At 45.8% G+C, this 16,199-nt stretch overlaps 1 long non-coding RNA gene across 1 annotated transcript; it reads left to right on the forward strand.

Annotated features, from left to right (window-relative positions):
* The first annotated feature begins 107 nt into the window (after positions 1-107).
* Positions 108-1,788, forward strand: LOC112625449. Its single transcript, XR_003119595.1, has 2 exons — positions 108-1,141; positions 1,464-1,788. It is a non-coding gene; the product is annotated as an uncharacterized LOC112625449 (long non-coding RNA).
* Positions 1,789-16,199: the final 14,411 nt, after the last annotated feature.

Raw genomic sequence — 16,199 nt, forward strand, 5'->3', positions numbered from 1 at the left:
AAGATAATTGTTTCAATGGGTATAATGCTATTTCTTTTGTAAAAGAGTAAAATATATACCCATATTTTTAACAAGTTTAATTACAGTATTTTTTCAATGGAAACACTTTGTATTTTAGTAAGTACTTGTCTCAGTATTGATTTCGTTAAATGTTAAATATTTTTTAATATGCATACCCAAGGGCAGAAAACATTTGCAATTCATTTTCATTAATGAGATGATTACTTGAATGAATATTGACTTGTATTTTCCTGAGATATGAGTTTCTGCTGTGGGAGGGTAGAAACAATTCTCCTACTAAAAGTATTGTGGGCAGGCTTGCTTTCTGAAGGCTAATCAGTAACCGGCTTTGTGGAAACAGAACCTTCCTCCCATGGTTACAGACTCAGGAGATGGCATTGGCGAAATCACTCGGGCTCACTGGGATTCTTTGTCTCCTGATCTTGAAAATTATGATAATAAATAGCATCTTAGATATTCCTATATAATTAGTGATGATGATCACCGTATAATATAGTCACAGGAATGTATTATTTTACCATAAAATAATATGCCATGTATAAGGTAGTCCTTATCTAGAAAGACTATTTTTATTTTTATTTTTGTTTTTTATTCGTTGGTTTGTTTTTGAGACAGAGTCTGGCTCTGTCGCCCAGGCTGGAGTGCAGGGGCCCAATCTCCGCCCACCGCAATCTCCACCTTCTGGGTTCAAACTATTCTCCTGCCTCAGCCACCAAGTAGCTGGGATTACAGGCACATGCCACCATGCCTGGCTAATTTTTGTATTTTTAGTAGAGATGGGGTTTCGCCATGTTGGCCAGGCTGGTCTCAAACACCTGACCTCAGGTGATCCACCCGCCTTGGCCTCCCAGAGTGCTAGGATTACAGGCATGAGCCACCATGCCCAGCCTTTTTATGTTTGTTTTACAATACAACAAAAAACTTTTCAGTTTTACAATAAAAGAGAGTCTGATTATTGGAAATAGACCTGAATAACTTTTTGAAATATTTATAGTTCCAGTATTTAAAGAGAAACCTGAAATTATAAGGCTGAGTTAATTTCTATACCTGAAATGTTCACTTGTCTGCTGAATTCAAGGAGCATTTGAGATGTCACATTTTGGAACTTTGATTTAAATAAGTCATTATTCTCTTTTTCTTTCTTTTTCTTTCTTTTTTTTTGAGACGGAGTCTCGCTCTGTGGCCCAGGCTGGAGTGCAGTGGCGTGATCTCTGCTCACTGCAAGCTCCGCCTCTTAGGTTCACGCCATTCTCCTGCCTCAGTCTCCCGAGTAGCTGGGACTACAGGCGCCGCCACCTTGCCCGGCTAGTTTTTTAGTAGAGACGGGGTTTCACCGGGTTAGCCAGGATGGTCTCGATCTCCTGACCTCGTGATCCACCCGTCTCGGCCTCCCAAAGTGCTAGGATTACAGGCTTGAGCCACCGCGACCGGCCCCCAATAAGTCATTATTCTCAAGGCTGATTTCCATGACCCTGGATGAGACATATCCACTGTGCCGCTGGTTCTGAAGAGTCTCTAGTCGGCCAACACTGTGAGTGTGTGGAGGACTAATTACCACTTTCATGTTATTTGCCAACCTGACAGCTGAGACACTGCTTTTCAGCATTTTAGTTAAGATTTGCTTTTTAACTGTGCGATAATCCTGTTTTATTTTGGCATTATAAAATAAAAATCACAGCTTCTGCTTTTCTTATATGCTTTGTGTGTTATCAAGATTTCTCAACTATTCATAAGATATTTTAAATAAATCATTATTGTTAGTCAATATATCAAGTTGCTTAATATGTCACATTTCAATGCTATTTAATATATAATATCTATATTTAATATATTGATACGTTGCTGGTAGAGGGTGTCCAGGTTCTTGCTGCTTTGAACAAAGAATTGGACAAAATGCACAAAGAAGGAGGCAACAAAAGCAGAGATTTACTGAAAACGAAAGCACACCATGCAGGGTGGGAGCAGCCCGAGCAACCAGCTCAAAAACCGGGTTACAGAATTTTCTGGGGTTTAAATACTCTCTAGAGGCTTCCATTGGTTACTTGGTGTATGCCCTATGTAAACGAAGAGGCTGAAGTGAAGTTACAAAGTTATTTACTTGGTGTGCACCCTATGCAAATGAAGAGGGTATTTCCTGCCATAGCTGAGCTAGCCTTACAAAGTTATTTACTTGGTGGTAGAAAGTTAGGGTTTTCACCTTGATTTACTTCTAGGAAGCCCTTAGGTTCCCTGCCTCCAGACCCCATTCTCCTGCCTCAAATATATCAATGACATATTCAATACATCATTAAGTTGCTTAATAGTTAAGAGGTTAAGATGCACAGATAATGACCTCTAAATGAATACCAGTAAAACTAGGAAAAGGTGTAAACTCTGACTCCTCTCTGACCTAGGGAGGAAGTAACATCCAGAACTTCTGCAGGCTGTCCTGTGTAATTGTTCCCAGGAGGAATCCTTGTCCCCAGGGTTTGAGAGAAGGGGATTGAGGAAAAGGATGTTTGACCTCTTCTTTGATTTGCCCAAGTGACTTGACTTGTTTGAATCCTCTCAGGATGCCATCATGTTATCTGTTCACTCCAACTTCTTCCTGTTTTTCACGTTGCAAAACAAAACCTAACTGAATCAACACTGAGTTTAAAATAAATCTTTGTATTTAGTTCTACCTAAAAATAACTTTTAGATTGTAATCAGAAGTAGATGCTAGCAATTTGTTAGTGAGGAGGGGAGGAGTTTTCAATGCCACTTAGTTAACAACTTCTAATTGTTCAAATATACATCTTAGGTTGTAAAGGAGACTCAATGGTAAAGTTATAGTGACCATTCAAACATGTAAAGGGGCTTCAAATCAAGAACTTAGAAGGCATTTCTTGGAATCTATTGAAACACAAAGCAGATTAGCAGTTGTCTGGGCCTAGGAACAGGAATGGGGTGTGGCTGCAAATAGGCGTAAGAGACTTTTCTCAGGTGAAGAAAATGCTCTAAAATTGGGTTATGGTAATAATTGTACAACCATGTAAATTTACTGAAAGTCATTGAGTTGGATACTTAAAACAGGTGAATTTCACGGTATGTATGTTATACATTCACAAAGCCTTTATTAAAAATCGTCTTTTCTGAGCAGCTACAGGTGCCTAGCCCGGTGCTAATTACTATAGTAAACAGCAAGATAGGATTTAGAATCTGGGTGAACAATAGAACCTGTCGGCAATAGAACCTGGGTGCAAAAGGATTTCAAAGATGGACCTGGGCAGAGATGACTCCACAGAGGTGAAACAACCCCTTCCACGGTAGGTGAGATTTCAGTGAGTGGAGATGGTCTCGCTGACTTCAAGAATGAAGCCGCAGACCCTCACGATGAGTGTTACGGTTCTTAAAGATGGTGTTATGGTTCTTAAAGATGGTGTGTCTGGAGTTTGTTCCTTCAGATGCGTTGGCAGTGTCTTCCTTTTGGTAGGTTGGTGGTCTCGCTGACTTCAAAGAGGAGCCGCAAACCTTCACCGTCTTACAGCTCTTAAAGGTGGTGTGGACCCAAAGCGTGAGGAGCAGTAAGATCTATTGTTAAGAACCAAACAACAAGGTTTCCACAGCGTGGAAAAGACCCCAAGTAGTTGACAAAGCGTTGACAACCAGGAAGACAACCCAACTTGGTTGGTGCTGGCTGACTCGGGCAGCCGGCTTTTATTCCCTTATCTGACCCCACCCACATCCTCCTGATTGGTCCATTTCACAGAGAGCTGACTGGTCTATTTTGCAGAGAGCTGATTGGTCCATTTTACAGAGAGCTGATTGGACCATTTTGACAGGGTGCTGATTGGTGCATTTACGATCCCTGAGCTAGATATAAAAGTTACCCAATCCCCGCTGCATTCAGGACTCCTCTGTGGCTTCACCTGGTGGATCCTGCACTGGGGCTGCAGGCAGAGCTGCCTGCCAGTCCCAAGCCATGCCTGGTCTCCTCAGCCTTTGGGCGGTGGATGGGGCCGGGCACTGCCGGGGTGGCTTGGGCTGCGTGGGAGCCCACTGTGGGGGAGGGGGGTTTGGACATGGTAGGCTGCAGGTCCCCAGCCCTGCCCCAGGGTAGGCGGCCGAGGCCCGGCGAGAATTGGAGTACAGTACATGTGGGCCAGCAGTGCTGGGGGACCCAGCCCAACCTCCGCAGCTGCTGGCCCGGGTGCTAAGCACCTCATTGCCCTGGGCTGGCGGCGGGCCTGGCTGGCTGCTCAGAGTGCGGGCCGGCAGAGCCTGTGCACGTGCCCCCCACGGAACTCTCCCCGGCCTGGCTGCCACCTGTGCCTCTCCCTCCACACCTCCCCACCAGCAGGGGGAGCCAGCTCCGGCCTTGGCTAGCCCAGAGAGGGGCTCCTACAGTGCAGTGGTGGGCTGAAGGGCTCCTCAGGCGCCACCAGAGTGGATTCCAAGGCAGAGGAGGTGCCGAGAGTGAGGGCTGCTAGCATGTTGTCACCTTTCATATAGATGCAATGTTTTGAAATTGTGACTTTATGGCTTTCAACTGGCAAACCCAGACATCAAGATGAAATTCCCTCCTGGGATCTGTGCCTTAGATTTAGGTGTCAGCCAGTTAAACAGAGGAACATAGACTGTAACTTCACAGTCCAAAGCCAGGCTGACTGTCACATAACAAAAGGGGCTTCAAGCACTTTTTTTTCTATAAACATATATATCTGTGTTAAAATAACAAAGGACAGTCACTCAGTTACTAATTACACTAGGTGACATTACTAATTACACTAGGTGACATATTAGCTACTCTTGGCTCTTGTAACTCTCTAGCCTTGCTCCATTGTCCTGTTTATGGGAGAAAAGAGTTATGCCATGTGGCTATTTTCACAAACCATTCTTTATTCTTTGTGTGCATTGGGCAAGAATCACCAGACTTTCCGATGGTGGAACTCTTCCAGTTTTGTTTGAGGACTTCTGGGCAGACAGAGTTGGCTTATTTAGCTTCCTTTTCTCTTAGGTCAGTTCCCCAGAAAACAGCTTTTGGAATGGAGATTTGCATGAAGGAAGTTTCAGGGGTGCTCTGATTTATAAGTGAGTGAAATAAGCTGGATTGGGAAGAGAGAGAATGATTAACTCTGATGCAATTCACAATTGCAACTGAGTTCTTAGGCAACCCCATGGGGAGCTCTAGAACTGGAATGACCCTAGAGAATTAGGAGAAATCTAGGCAAAGGGTTGGACCCCTCTCCATGCCCTCACATCAACCAGTCACAGACACAGGCAGCCCCAGGGAGGAAGTGTGACCTTAAGTAATATGTTTTGCCAAAAGAAATTCAAGGAGGGGGGCGGGTGCAGTGGCTCACGCCTGTAATCCCAGCACTTTGGGAGATGGAGGCAGGCGGATCACCTGAGGTAGGGAGTTAGAGACTAGCCTGACCAACATGGAGAAACCGAGTTCTACTAAAAATACAAAATTAGCCGGCCGTGGTGGCACATGCCTGTAATCCCAGCTACTTGGGAGGCTGAGGCAGGAGAATTGCTTGAACCAGGAAGGCAGAGGATGCGGTGAGCCAAGATTGCGCCATTGCACTCCAGCCTGGTCAACAAGAGCAAAACTCCGTCTCAAAAAAAAAAAAAAAAAAGAAAGAAAGAAAGAAAGAAAGAAGAAAGAAATTCAAGGGGAAGGCCTCAGTTATGAACCGTCAGAAGCCAACTCACTGTGCAGCTGGAGGAATAAGTGCTTGGATCCTGAGAGCAGAGCTCCCTATAGAATGGCCTTTTCAAAAATTGTAACAGTGAGAAACTTAGGACATTGAAGGGATCTGACCTAACCAACTCCATCTTGCTTCCGGCCTTGTTTATTTCTGGGTGTAGCAAACTAACTTTGGGAGGAACTTAGTGTATAGTTTAACTTGGAAACAAAGATGATAACTTCCCTTTCCCAAAACAAACCTCCCTCTTGCCAGGGAACCAGACTGCCTTTGTAGGACTAACAAATTAGCCACAAGGTTTGTAACTTCCTCAATTACTCCTGCAGACAACATCACTATTTCAGAATGTAAGATTGGCCTTTTGAGATGTCTTTTCAAGTTTTTGCATTTCCAACAAATAATGGCTCAACCCAGACCCACCAAGTCCTGTAGCTCCACGTAGGAACCACCTCAGTGTAAGAAGACAGCTTTGGCTCCCTATAATTTCATCTCTGACCCAACCAATCAGCACTTCCCATTCCCCGGCCCCTACCCACCAAACTATCCTTAAAAAACCCTAGTCTCAAGGCCAGGTGCGGTGGCTCATGCCTGTAATCCCAGCACTTTGGGAGGCTGAGGCAGGTGGATCACTTGAGGTCAGGAGTTCGAGACCAGCCTGGCCAACATGCTGAAACCCCGTCTCTCCTAAAAATACAAAAAAAATTAGCTTGGCGTGGGGGTGGGCTCCTGTAATCCCAGCTACTCAGGAGGCTGAGGCAGGAGAATCACTTGAACCTGAGAGGTGGAGGTTGTAGTGAGCTGAGATTGTGCCACTACACTCCAGCCTGGGCAACAGAGCAAGAGTCCGTCTCAAAAACAAAACCAAAAAAAAACCCTAGTCTACCAATTTTCGGGGAGACTGATGTGAGTAATAAAACACCAGTCTCCTGTTCAGCTGGGTCTGTATGAATTAAACTTTTCTCTATTGCAATTCCCCTGTCTTGATAAATTAGCTCTGTGTGGGCAGCAGGTAAAATACTTGGTGGTCACACCTGTTTCACTACAACATCCACCGCGCCCTTTGAGGTACTTAAGAATTAAAAGGGCAGGTGCAATGGCTCATTGTAATTCCAGCATTTTGGGAGGTCAAGGTGAGAGGATTGCTTGAGGCCAGAAGTTTGAGACCAGCCTGGGCAACACGGCAAGACTCTGTCTCTACAAAAAATTTAAAAATTAGTTTGACGAGGTGGTGTGAGCCTGTAGTTGCAGCAACTTGGGAAGCTAAGCTGGGAGAATTGTCCGAGGCCAGGAGTTTGAGGCTACAGTGAGCTACGACCGTGCCACTGCACTCCAGCCTGGGTAACAGAATGAGACCCTATAACCACCCAATGGGTTTATCTTGCCTGCTGCCCAGATAGAGCTGACTGGAAATTTTAAAGGACAATTTGATGGGTGCCGGGGGTGCGGGGGGGGGGGGGGGGGGGGCAGGGAATGGGGAATGCTGATTGGTTGGATCAGAGATAAAATCACGTGGAGTTGAAGCTGTCCTTTCACACTGAGTAGGCTCTGGAGTGGAAGCCACAAGACCAGGTGAGCCCGTTTATGGATCTGAGTGGCGCCAGCTGATCCATCAAGCGCAGGGTCTGAAAAAGACCTCAAACATCAATCTTAAGTTGTATAATGCTATGTTATTCATAGGAGCAATTGAGGAGGCTAGTGATCTTGTGGCCTCTGGCTGCATGACTCCAGAGCCGTAACTTCTAACCTTGTGGCTAACTTGTTAGTTTTACAAAGGCAGTCCAGTCCCCAGGCAAGAAGGGGGTTTATTTTAGGAAAGGGCTACCACCCTTGTTTAAAGTTAGTTCGGCCTACGCTCAGGAATGAACACGGGCAGCCTGGAGGTCAGAAGCAAGATGGAGTCGGTTAGGTCAGATCTCTTTCACCGTCGTAACTTTCTCTCTGCTATAATTTTCACAAAGGTGGTTTCAAGACCCTGCCTCTAAAATTAAAACAAGAATTAAAACATACAGAGCGCAGTTGGCTTGGGCACTAATGCAAGCTTCCAAACTTTTTTTTTTAAATAAGGTCTGTTTCAAAAATTCTGAGAAACAAATGACTTCATAAAAAGCCAATAATTTTGTTTTTTAACAGACAAGGATGTTTTCACAGTGTTAATGTCCTGCAGTCAGACAACGAACTCACCTGCAGTTAAAGAAGCTGGGGTTTGCTTCATTGCAGTGAGGAAGGAAACACATCATGGGGTGTCAGTAAGAAGGGGCTTGAAAAATCCTATTATATAGGATTTGGGCTTGGGATGGGTAAATTCAGGAAGAGGAGACTAGAGCAGGGATAAAGTTGTAAAAGAAATAGCAATCACTAGCTGGACGTGGGGTTCACAGCTGTAATCTCAGCACTTTGGGAGGCTGAGGTGGGAGGATCACCTGAGGTCAGGAGTTGGAGACCAGCCTGGCCAACATAGTAAAACCCCGTCTCTACTAAAAATAAAAAATTAGCCAGGTGTGGTAGTGCACACCTGTAATCCCAGCTACTCGGGAGGCTGAGGCAGGAGAATCGCTTGAACCTGGGAGTCGGAGGTTGCAGTGAGCAGAGATCACGCTATTGCACTCCAGCCTGGGCTACAAGAGCGAAACTCCATCTCAACAAAGAAAAAAAAGAAATAGCAATCACTGAGCTGAGAGAGGACTGGTTATGGTATTTTGAGGGTGGCACAGTGACGTTATTTTTGTCTGGACTCAGACAAAATTATGACATGGTAGTGCTTCATGTTGCTTTCTAGTACAGAGCACTCTTGTGGAAGCTGGTATGCGGTGAGTGTGTCTGTGTCCCACGGGAGAGGAGCACACCCGCCGCGTGGGTGCCCGGCTGCTCCCGCACCCGCCCTGTGAGTGCCTGGCTGCTCCTGCACGTCAAGGTGCGCTCCCTTGTTTTCCTTTCTACCTCCCTTCACATGGGGATCTTCTTGGCTCCTTTCAGAGATCTCTTTTTTTAATCTGAGTGAGTACTTGGTCGAGAGGGACAGAAGCTCATTGTTTAGGCAACAAGGAGGCAAGTTTGTGGGACAACCAAACTCGGAAGGGGAGCTGGAACGGGGCTCTGACACCACCAAGCAGTGTGTGCTTCTCTCTGCATGATGGCGGCATTGGTTTGCATGGCTGGAAATGTGGGCGCCCAGGATCTTTGAGGCTGCCATTTCCCTTCAACAAGGCACTAGCCCTCTTTCCTACTGTGGTTTCCAAAACCTCAGGACAGTCCTTTGCGTGGTCTAGCTGGGGATAGATGTCCATGTTTGTGGCCATGGGAGTAGGGTGCTGGGGTTGGCAGCACCCACTAGAACCACATGGAGAGAATGGCAGGAGGAATGGCCCCCACAAAACAAGCCAATGCTATTTCCCCAAGAGGGGAGCCAGGCAGCAAAGCAGGGTGTGTCCACCCTATGAGCCACGCGGAACTGGTCTGCTGGACAAGCTGGACTTGTAAAGTCCAGTCAGAAACCTCCGTTGTTCTTTCTTCCTCTCTCAAAGCTGTCTTTTTTTCATCCTGCCATTTGAGTGAAACCTCTGGCTTATTAGACACACTTAGATAGCACAAAGCATGTCCCAGCATCATGGTGCAAAACTCCAGTCCTGTAGTAATAACGAAAGCACAAACTCTTTCCCAGTTGGAGTTCTCCTCTTCTCTGTCGGAGACCTGCTGCAGCCTGCTGGACGCCCGCATCAGGGAGCCGGGTAGTGTTGACTTCCTTTGGCTCCACACTCCCCCTACTCTTTCACCTGCTGCCTGGGGCTCTGAGCATCTCCAGGATCTGAGGGGCACTGCACACAGAAGGAGAAGATAAAAGACAGAGAAGCCTTTACTTGGTGGGCACAGGTACCATCCGGCCCGGGGCCTTTGGCAGCATAACACTGAGGGGCTGCCTCTTTCTTTCATGAACGCTTCTGTCATTTCTTCAGAAGTCCAGCTTCTTCCCTTGCACTCCAACTCACAGGCTCTGGTTAGCCACTCCCAGCACAGGTTCAGCCATGCTGCTAGGATGGAATAAAATGAATCCAAAACTTTCCATTGGCCTGTCCCAATCCGGGTTCCAAATTCTCTCCTGCTATGTCTTCATACATCTAAGGCGTTAATTGGTGTTCCTCACTAGTGTTGTAAGATAACGTCTTATGAAAGGGGTTCCTGCCAAAGAGATGTGGGAAAGATGGTATACTACCTTCTTCTCTCAGAAATACTCAATGCATACCAGCATATGAAAAAACTAAGATGCCTGCTATAAAGAAAGCCGTTTAACCTTCATTATTGAGGCAGTTGCCAAACCAATTTGATTATAGAACCCTTCCAGTGGTAACTGTTATCAGCATCCTGTCAAAGGCATGTTCTGCACAGCACACTTTTGGGAACACTCTAGGTAAACTTAATTATTCTAGTTCTTGCACCTCCTAAGAAATTCTCCTCTTCATACCTTGCCCACCTTAGATGTCACAGTTTGTTTTTTATTGCCTTCTCCTCTATTTTGCACCCATTTTTTTTTTTTTTTGAGATAGCGTCTTGCTCTGTTGCCCAGGCTGGAGTGCAATGGCATGATCTCAGCTCACTGCAACCTTGACCTCCTGGACTCAAGTGATCCTCCCACCTCAGCCTCCCCAGTAGCCAGGACTACAGGTGTACACCATCGCACCTGGCTAATTTTTTTGATTTTTAGTAGAGATGAGTTCTCACTATATTGCTCAGGCTGGTCTTAAACTCCTGGCCTCAAGTGATCTTCCCACCTCAGCCTCCCAAAGTGCTGGGATTACAGGTGTGAGCCACTCAACCCACCCTGCACTCATTTCTTTAAACCTTCAGCTAAATTCCATTCCTGCTAGTCAATGGCTTTAGCCAGAATTTCAGCAGCACTTTCTTCCCCTCTTTTTCAGGCCCTAGATATGGATGCCCCAGATTTTGGATGGGCCAACGCATGAGGTGGGGAAGCTCAAATACCAGACCAAGGAAGTGAGTGAGTGGAAGCGAGGAGTCATAAAGATGCTTTGATAGTAGAAGCAGTATGGAGTGAAGAGCTGGGTTTTAGGAAGAGTGAGATACTGGGATCGACTGGGAACAGACTGAGGTTCTTGAGATGCCCCTATTTACATAGGACAAGTTCAGATTGAGGCAGGAAAATAGGGTCTGGAGGCAGGGAATATAAGCCCAATTCAGACTTCAGTTGTGACAGGAAATATCCTCTCCACAGAACCTATGCTGTAAATGACTTTGTAACTTTACTTCAAACTCTCCATTTACATAGGGCATAACCCAAGTAACCAATGGAATCCTCTAGGGGGTATTTAAACTCCCAAAAATCATGTAACGGGGCTTTTGAGCCCCTATGCTCGGGCCTGCTCCCACACTGTGCAGTGTACTTTCTTTCTTTCTTTCTTTCTTTTTTTTTTTTTTTGAGATGGAGCTTCACTCTTGTTCCCAGGCTGGAGTGCAGTGGCGCGATCTCGGTTCACTGCAACCTCCGCCTCCCGGGTTCAAGCGATTCTCCTGCCTCAGTCTCCTTAGTAGCTGGGATTACAGGTGCCCGCCACCTTCCCAGCTAATTTTTGTATTTTTGGTAGAGACGGGGTTTCACTATGTTGACCAGGCTGGTCTCAAACTCCTGACCTCAGGCGATCCACCCACCTCAGCCTCCCAAAGTACTGGGATTACAGGCATGAGGCACCGCGGCCGGCTCTGTACTTTCATTTTCAATAAAACCCTTCATTCCTTCCTTGCTTTGTGTGTTTTGTCCAATTCTTTGTTCAAGATGCCAAGAACCTGGACACTCTCCACCATTAACATATTGACCTAGTGTGGCCTTCAAGACCCTTCGCAACTGGGTCGAGTTTATCTCCTTGTTTGATTTTGTTTGGTTTTGTTTTACCACGTCTCCTATGCTTGGTGCCATCACCCCTGACCGCTCTGTCCCCTCGCCTGTCACAGTCGTGTCTCTGTGCTCCTCCCTCTGCAAGCAACAGCCTCTCCTCTCCTCTCCAGTTGGACAGAGCCAACTCTGTGAGAATCCGTCCTTCATAGCGCTGCCCTTTCTGCCTTGCAGGATGAATCGCTTCATTATTTAGGTGTCCATCATACGTTATCCATGCCCTTAGTCTAACAGCATACGGTGTGGCAGACACTGTTACAGTATCTGACTCTGTCCTGAGCCCTTGGAATAGGATAGAACTTTGAACACAGAGAGCCCTATCATACTCATCTTGGTATCCCCACTATCTAGAAGGGTGACTGGAACATCGTAATTTGTCAAAAAAGAAGCTGTTGGAAAAGTCAATGTTAGATTGAAGTTGTGGCAGGAGGCATAGAAAGGGAATAGGCACATGAGATTGTGTGGAAATACACTTTTACCGTCTGCTAATTTCATCTCCAGTAGCTCTGTTTCTGGGAATGAAAACAAACAAGAGAACCAGGATGCTCCGGCATTCCCTCCAGCTCTGCGATCCCTATTCCAAGAACATGCTGCCAGGAGTGGGGCTGAACTGTGATCGGGGGCACTCCCGGAAGAATGATGCGGGTTCCAGGTCCCCACTTAAAACCTTCGTTTATATTCTAATTTGTTTTTGTGATCTTGTTCTCTTTTTTTCTTGCTTCATGTGTGACCATTCCCTTATACTTACATAGTGCCTGACACAGAGTAGGAATTCACAAAACGTTTGCTGATGGAATAATTAAAGGATTATTGGATGGATACACTCTGAACAATACCGTAGCTCTCTAGGACTACAGGGAGAAATCCTCTCAGTTCTCCAAGTGGGCCTCGCCCTTTCAAATTTCTATCCATTTGAGGGGTTCTGTTTTCACTGCTCTGTTCTCTCCTTTCCTTGGCTACATCTTGCAGTTTCAGGGTTAGATTCGGTGTCCACTTCTCCTAGAAGCCTTCCTAAACATGCCTGGGGATGACTGTTAGCCAGGCCTTCACCCTGTGCAAAGGGCCTTGGATAGAAAGGACGTAACCTTGTGAACAGAATACCTGTAAGTGTGCAACCTGGAGATCCACCGTGCCGGTGCCAGGATCTGCACAAATCCTAGGTGGGAGGCGGGGCTTTGCCTCGGCCGCCATGTAACTTTGAAAGGAATTCTCAGTTGGGGCCTCTTTTCCAGTCTACTACTTTGCTGAAAATCTCCCTTCTTCAGAGCAAAGGGGTTTAAAGAGCTGCTCTTCAGGTTGTTTTGGTATCAAGCAGTTTCCACTGGGATGCGCACTGGGTCCAGTGAGCTCATCCTTCCTCAGAGAAACCCTTTTACGTACCTAGTGGTGAGAAACAGAAGATCCCTCTGGACTACCCCGATCACAGTTCAGCCCCACTCCTGGCAGCTTAGTGATTCTGCAGCTTCCTGCCATGTCATCCATCTCTGCTGGCTCACGTGTCATGGTCTGACCTTAGAGTATGTGGTCCTAATATCAGATCCCAGCTTAGAAGAGAGGGGAGGGAACGGCTGCCCCTCGCCTCAGCCTCCCTCCTTAGGGAGCCCCTGGTGATTTCTGAGCGTAATGGTAGAATGTATAAAGCGGGAGGGTGTATTTAAGGGATGGCTCAGGACTGTGGTTAGAAAATTGACCTTCTTGTTAATCTTGGCACAGTGGATTTTGAGTATTGGACTTTCAAATAACTTGCAGCAGGTGTCATAAGGCGTGCTCCAAACTTTAAGGAGAGTCTCCCCAGTTCCATGCTCTCTCCTTCATCTTCCTCTTCTTCCTCTTATCTCTCTTTTTATCTACCTTCAATCTCCTTTCCCTCTTTTGCTCTCCCTGGATCACGCCCCAGTCTAGAGGCATGCTTAGCTGGAAAACACACACTCTGGGGGAATGGGTATGTCTAAAGTCTGTGTGCATAGCTGTTATTCTTGTGTTTTATGAGCCTCTTACCAAAGCACTCTATGATATGACGTTGGCATGTCATCCAGAAATTCAAAGGCTGGCTTTGAGAAGGTATCTTGCTGTCTCGTGAATGATAGCATTTGAAATGGCGGAGTGCTCTGTGCATGCATGATATTAACAGAGCATAGAGGTGCTGTAAATCAGTAGCTGCCCTTTCAGTCTACTAACAATGGACAGTCAGACTCTTCATTGGAGCTCCCAACTACAGCAGACACTGCCAGTTACCTGCCCAACAGACACCCACACCTCACACTCTTTCTTGGTTTAGGGATGCTGATTTTGTTCAGGGGGCAACATATTCAGGGAAAGGGGATCCCTTCTAGCCCTAGAAAAATAGCATTATTTCTCTCTCTTAGTCTTAGTTTTCTTTTCTTGCTTTTTTTTTCAGACAGGGTCTTACTCTGTTACCCAGGCTGGAAGAGTGCAGTGACATGATCTTAGCTCACTGCAGCCTCAACCTCTTAGACTCAAGTGATCCTCCCACCCAGCCTCTGGAATAGCTAAGAAGACAGGTATAAGCCACCATGCCCAGCTAATTTTTTAATATTTGGGCTGGTCTCGAACTCCTGGGCTCAATCCATCTGTCAGCCTCTGCCTCCCAAAGTGCTGGGATTAAGGCATGAGCCACCCTGCTGGGTCTATGTCTCTTTCTGATGATTAGTTTAGCTGTGGACTTTTGACCTGGTTATAGCCAATGGGACTCAGTTGGAGAGGCTTCTGGAAAGTAGTTCGTTCTTTAATGAGAGAGGGTGACCTGAACCTTCTTATTACCTTGGATGTAGCTATTTATTTATTTATTTTTGAGACAGACTCTTGCTCTGTCACCCAGGCATGCAATGGCGAGATCTCGGTTCACTGCAACCTCCACTTCCCGAGTTCAAGCAATTCTCCTGCCTCAGCCTCCTGAGTAGCTGGGATTACAGGCATGTGCCACCACGCCCAGCTAATTTTTGTATTTTTAGTAGAGATGGGGTTTCACCATGTTGTCTAGGCTGGTCTCCAACTCCTGACCTCGTGATCCGCCCACCTCAGCCTCCCAAAGTGCTGAGATTACAGGCGTGAGCCACCGCACCCGACCAGATGTAGCTATTTAAAGAAAGATGGCTGGTGCTGAGGGTGACACCTCGGAAACACCAGGAAACAAGCCATACACCCTGACAATGCGTGAACGAAAGAGAATGAGCTTGGGTCTCTCTGACATTGGTAATTTACCGCAGCAATCCCAGAGGCAGTGAACTGTGGGAAGTGAATTGTGAGCTACTGAAGCATCTTGAATGCTCAAGCTAAGGCCAGTGAGGGCCATCTCCCTGTTCCCTGCAGCTAAATGTACCTTACCTGCCTCTGCGGTCTGGTCCTCCGCCTTCCCACTACACTGTATCTGCTACGGTACTCGGGGAATGGGGTCATGGTCTATCAAGAATGACTGTGATGTAACACTGCCTTTTGATCAGTTTAAAATTGTTCTTATTGTTATTTTATTTTATTTTTCGAGACAGAGTTTCACTCCTGTCCCCCAGGCTGGAGTGCAACGGCATGATCTCGGCTCACTGCAACCTCTGCCTCCCGGGTTCAAGCTTCTCCTGCCTCAGCCTCCGAGTAGCTGGGATTACAGATGTCTGCCACCACATCAGGCCTAAAATTGTTCTTATTGTTATTTTAATAGTTTTCCCTCAGTAGAATCCAAGGGCTCAATCAAATAGCAAGAAAATTTGCCCAAGGCTTTACAGAGGCTTTCATTTATTGCGTTTATCACTGAAAACAAATAATACGCATTTGTTGCAAACAAATTTTTGTTCACATTATACAAAAAGGAATAAACTTGGAAGCAAATGTAGCTATAATTTCCTTCTAGATCTTTTTCTCTAGTTATTCAATGTAACCTGGGGTCATATATAATAAAAACTAACATCTACTGAGAATTTGTCAAGTGCTATGCTCTGTTCTAGTGACCTCACATGTATTAGTTAATATAACTCTTACAAGGCACCATTCAGATAAGTACAGCTGAGGAAACTAACGAACAGAGAGAAGTCTTGGTGGTGTTTAGTGGCAAAAACAGACCATGAGCCTACACAGTTCAGACCCACAGTCCGCCCGTCTGCAGTGCCTCCCTGTAGTGCTTAGTAAATGTTTGTTGAATCAACAAATGTTTCTGATTGTTCAGAAGTTTGACATTTTTATAATAAAAATCGACAGTATTTTTCTTTGTAAAATACTGGTGTCATGCTAAGTGAGGAGATTTAACGTCTTAAACAGATTAATTACTCAGGTTGTTTTAACTTTCAGGTTTCCAAAACACTTTTCTTCATAGCAACATGGTCATAATTTCCTAATACTTTCTCCATGATGTAGCCAAGCGTTATTATACACATCAGGAAGACAATTAATGAAATTGTTAATCAATATAAGCAGAATAATTTTATCACATAAAGCACTACTCTGACATTTCTTTTCTTTTCTTTTTTTTTTTTGAGATGGAGTTTCACTCTTGTTGCCCAGGTTGGAGTGCAATGGCATGATCTCGGCTCACTGCAACCTCCACCTCCCAGGTTCAAGTAATTCTCCGGCCTCAGCCTCCCAAGTAGCTGGGATTACCG

This window comes from Theropithecus gelada, chromosome 5, assembly GCF_003255815.1.
Source record: "Theropithecus gelada isolate Dixy chromosome 5, Tgel_1.0, whole genome shotgun sequence".
Taxonomy (NCBI): domain Eukaryota; kingdom Metazoa; phylum Chordata; class Mammalia; order Primates; family Cercopithecidae; genus Theropithecus; species Theropithecus gelada.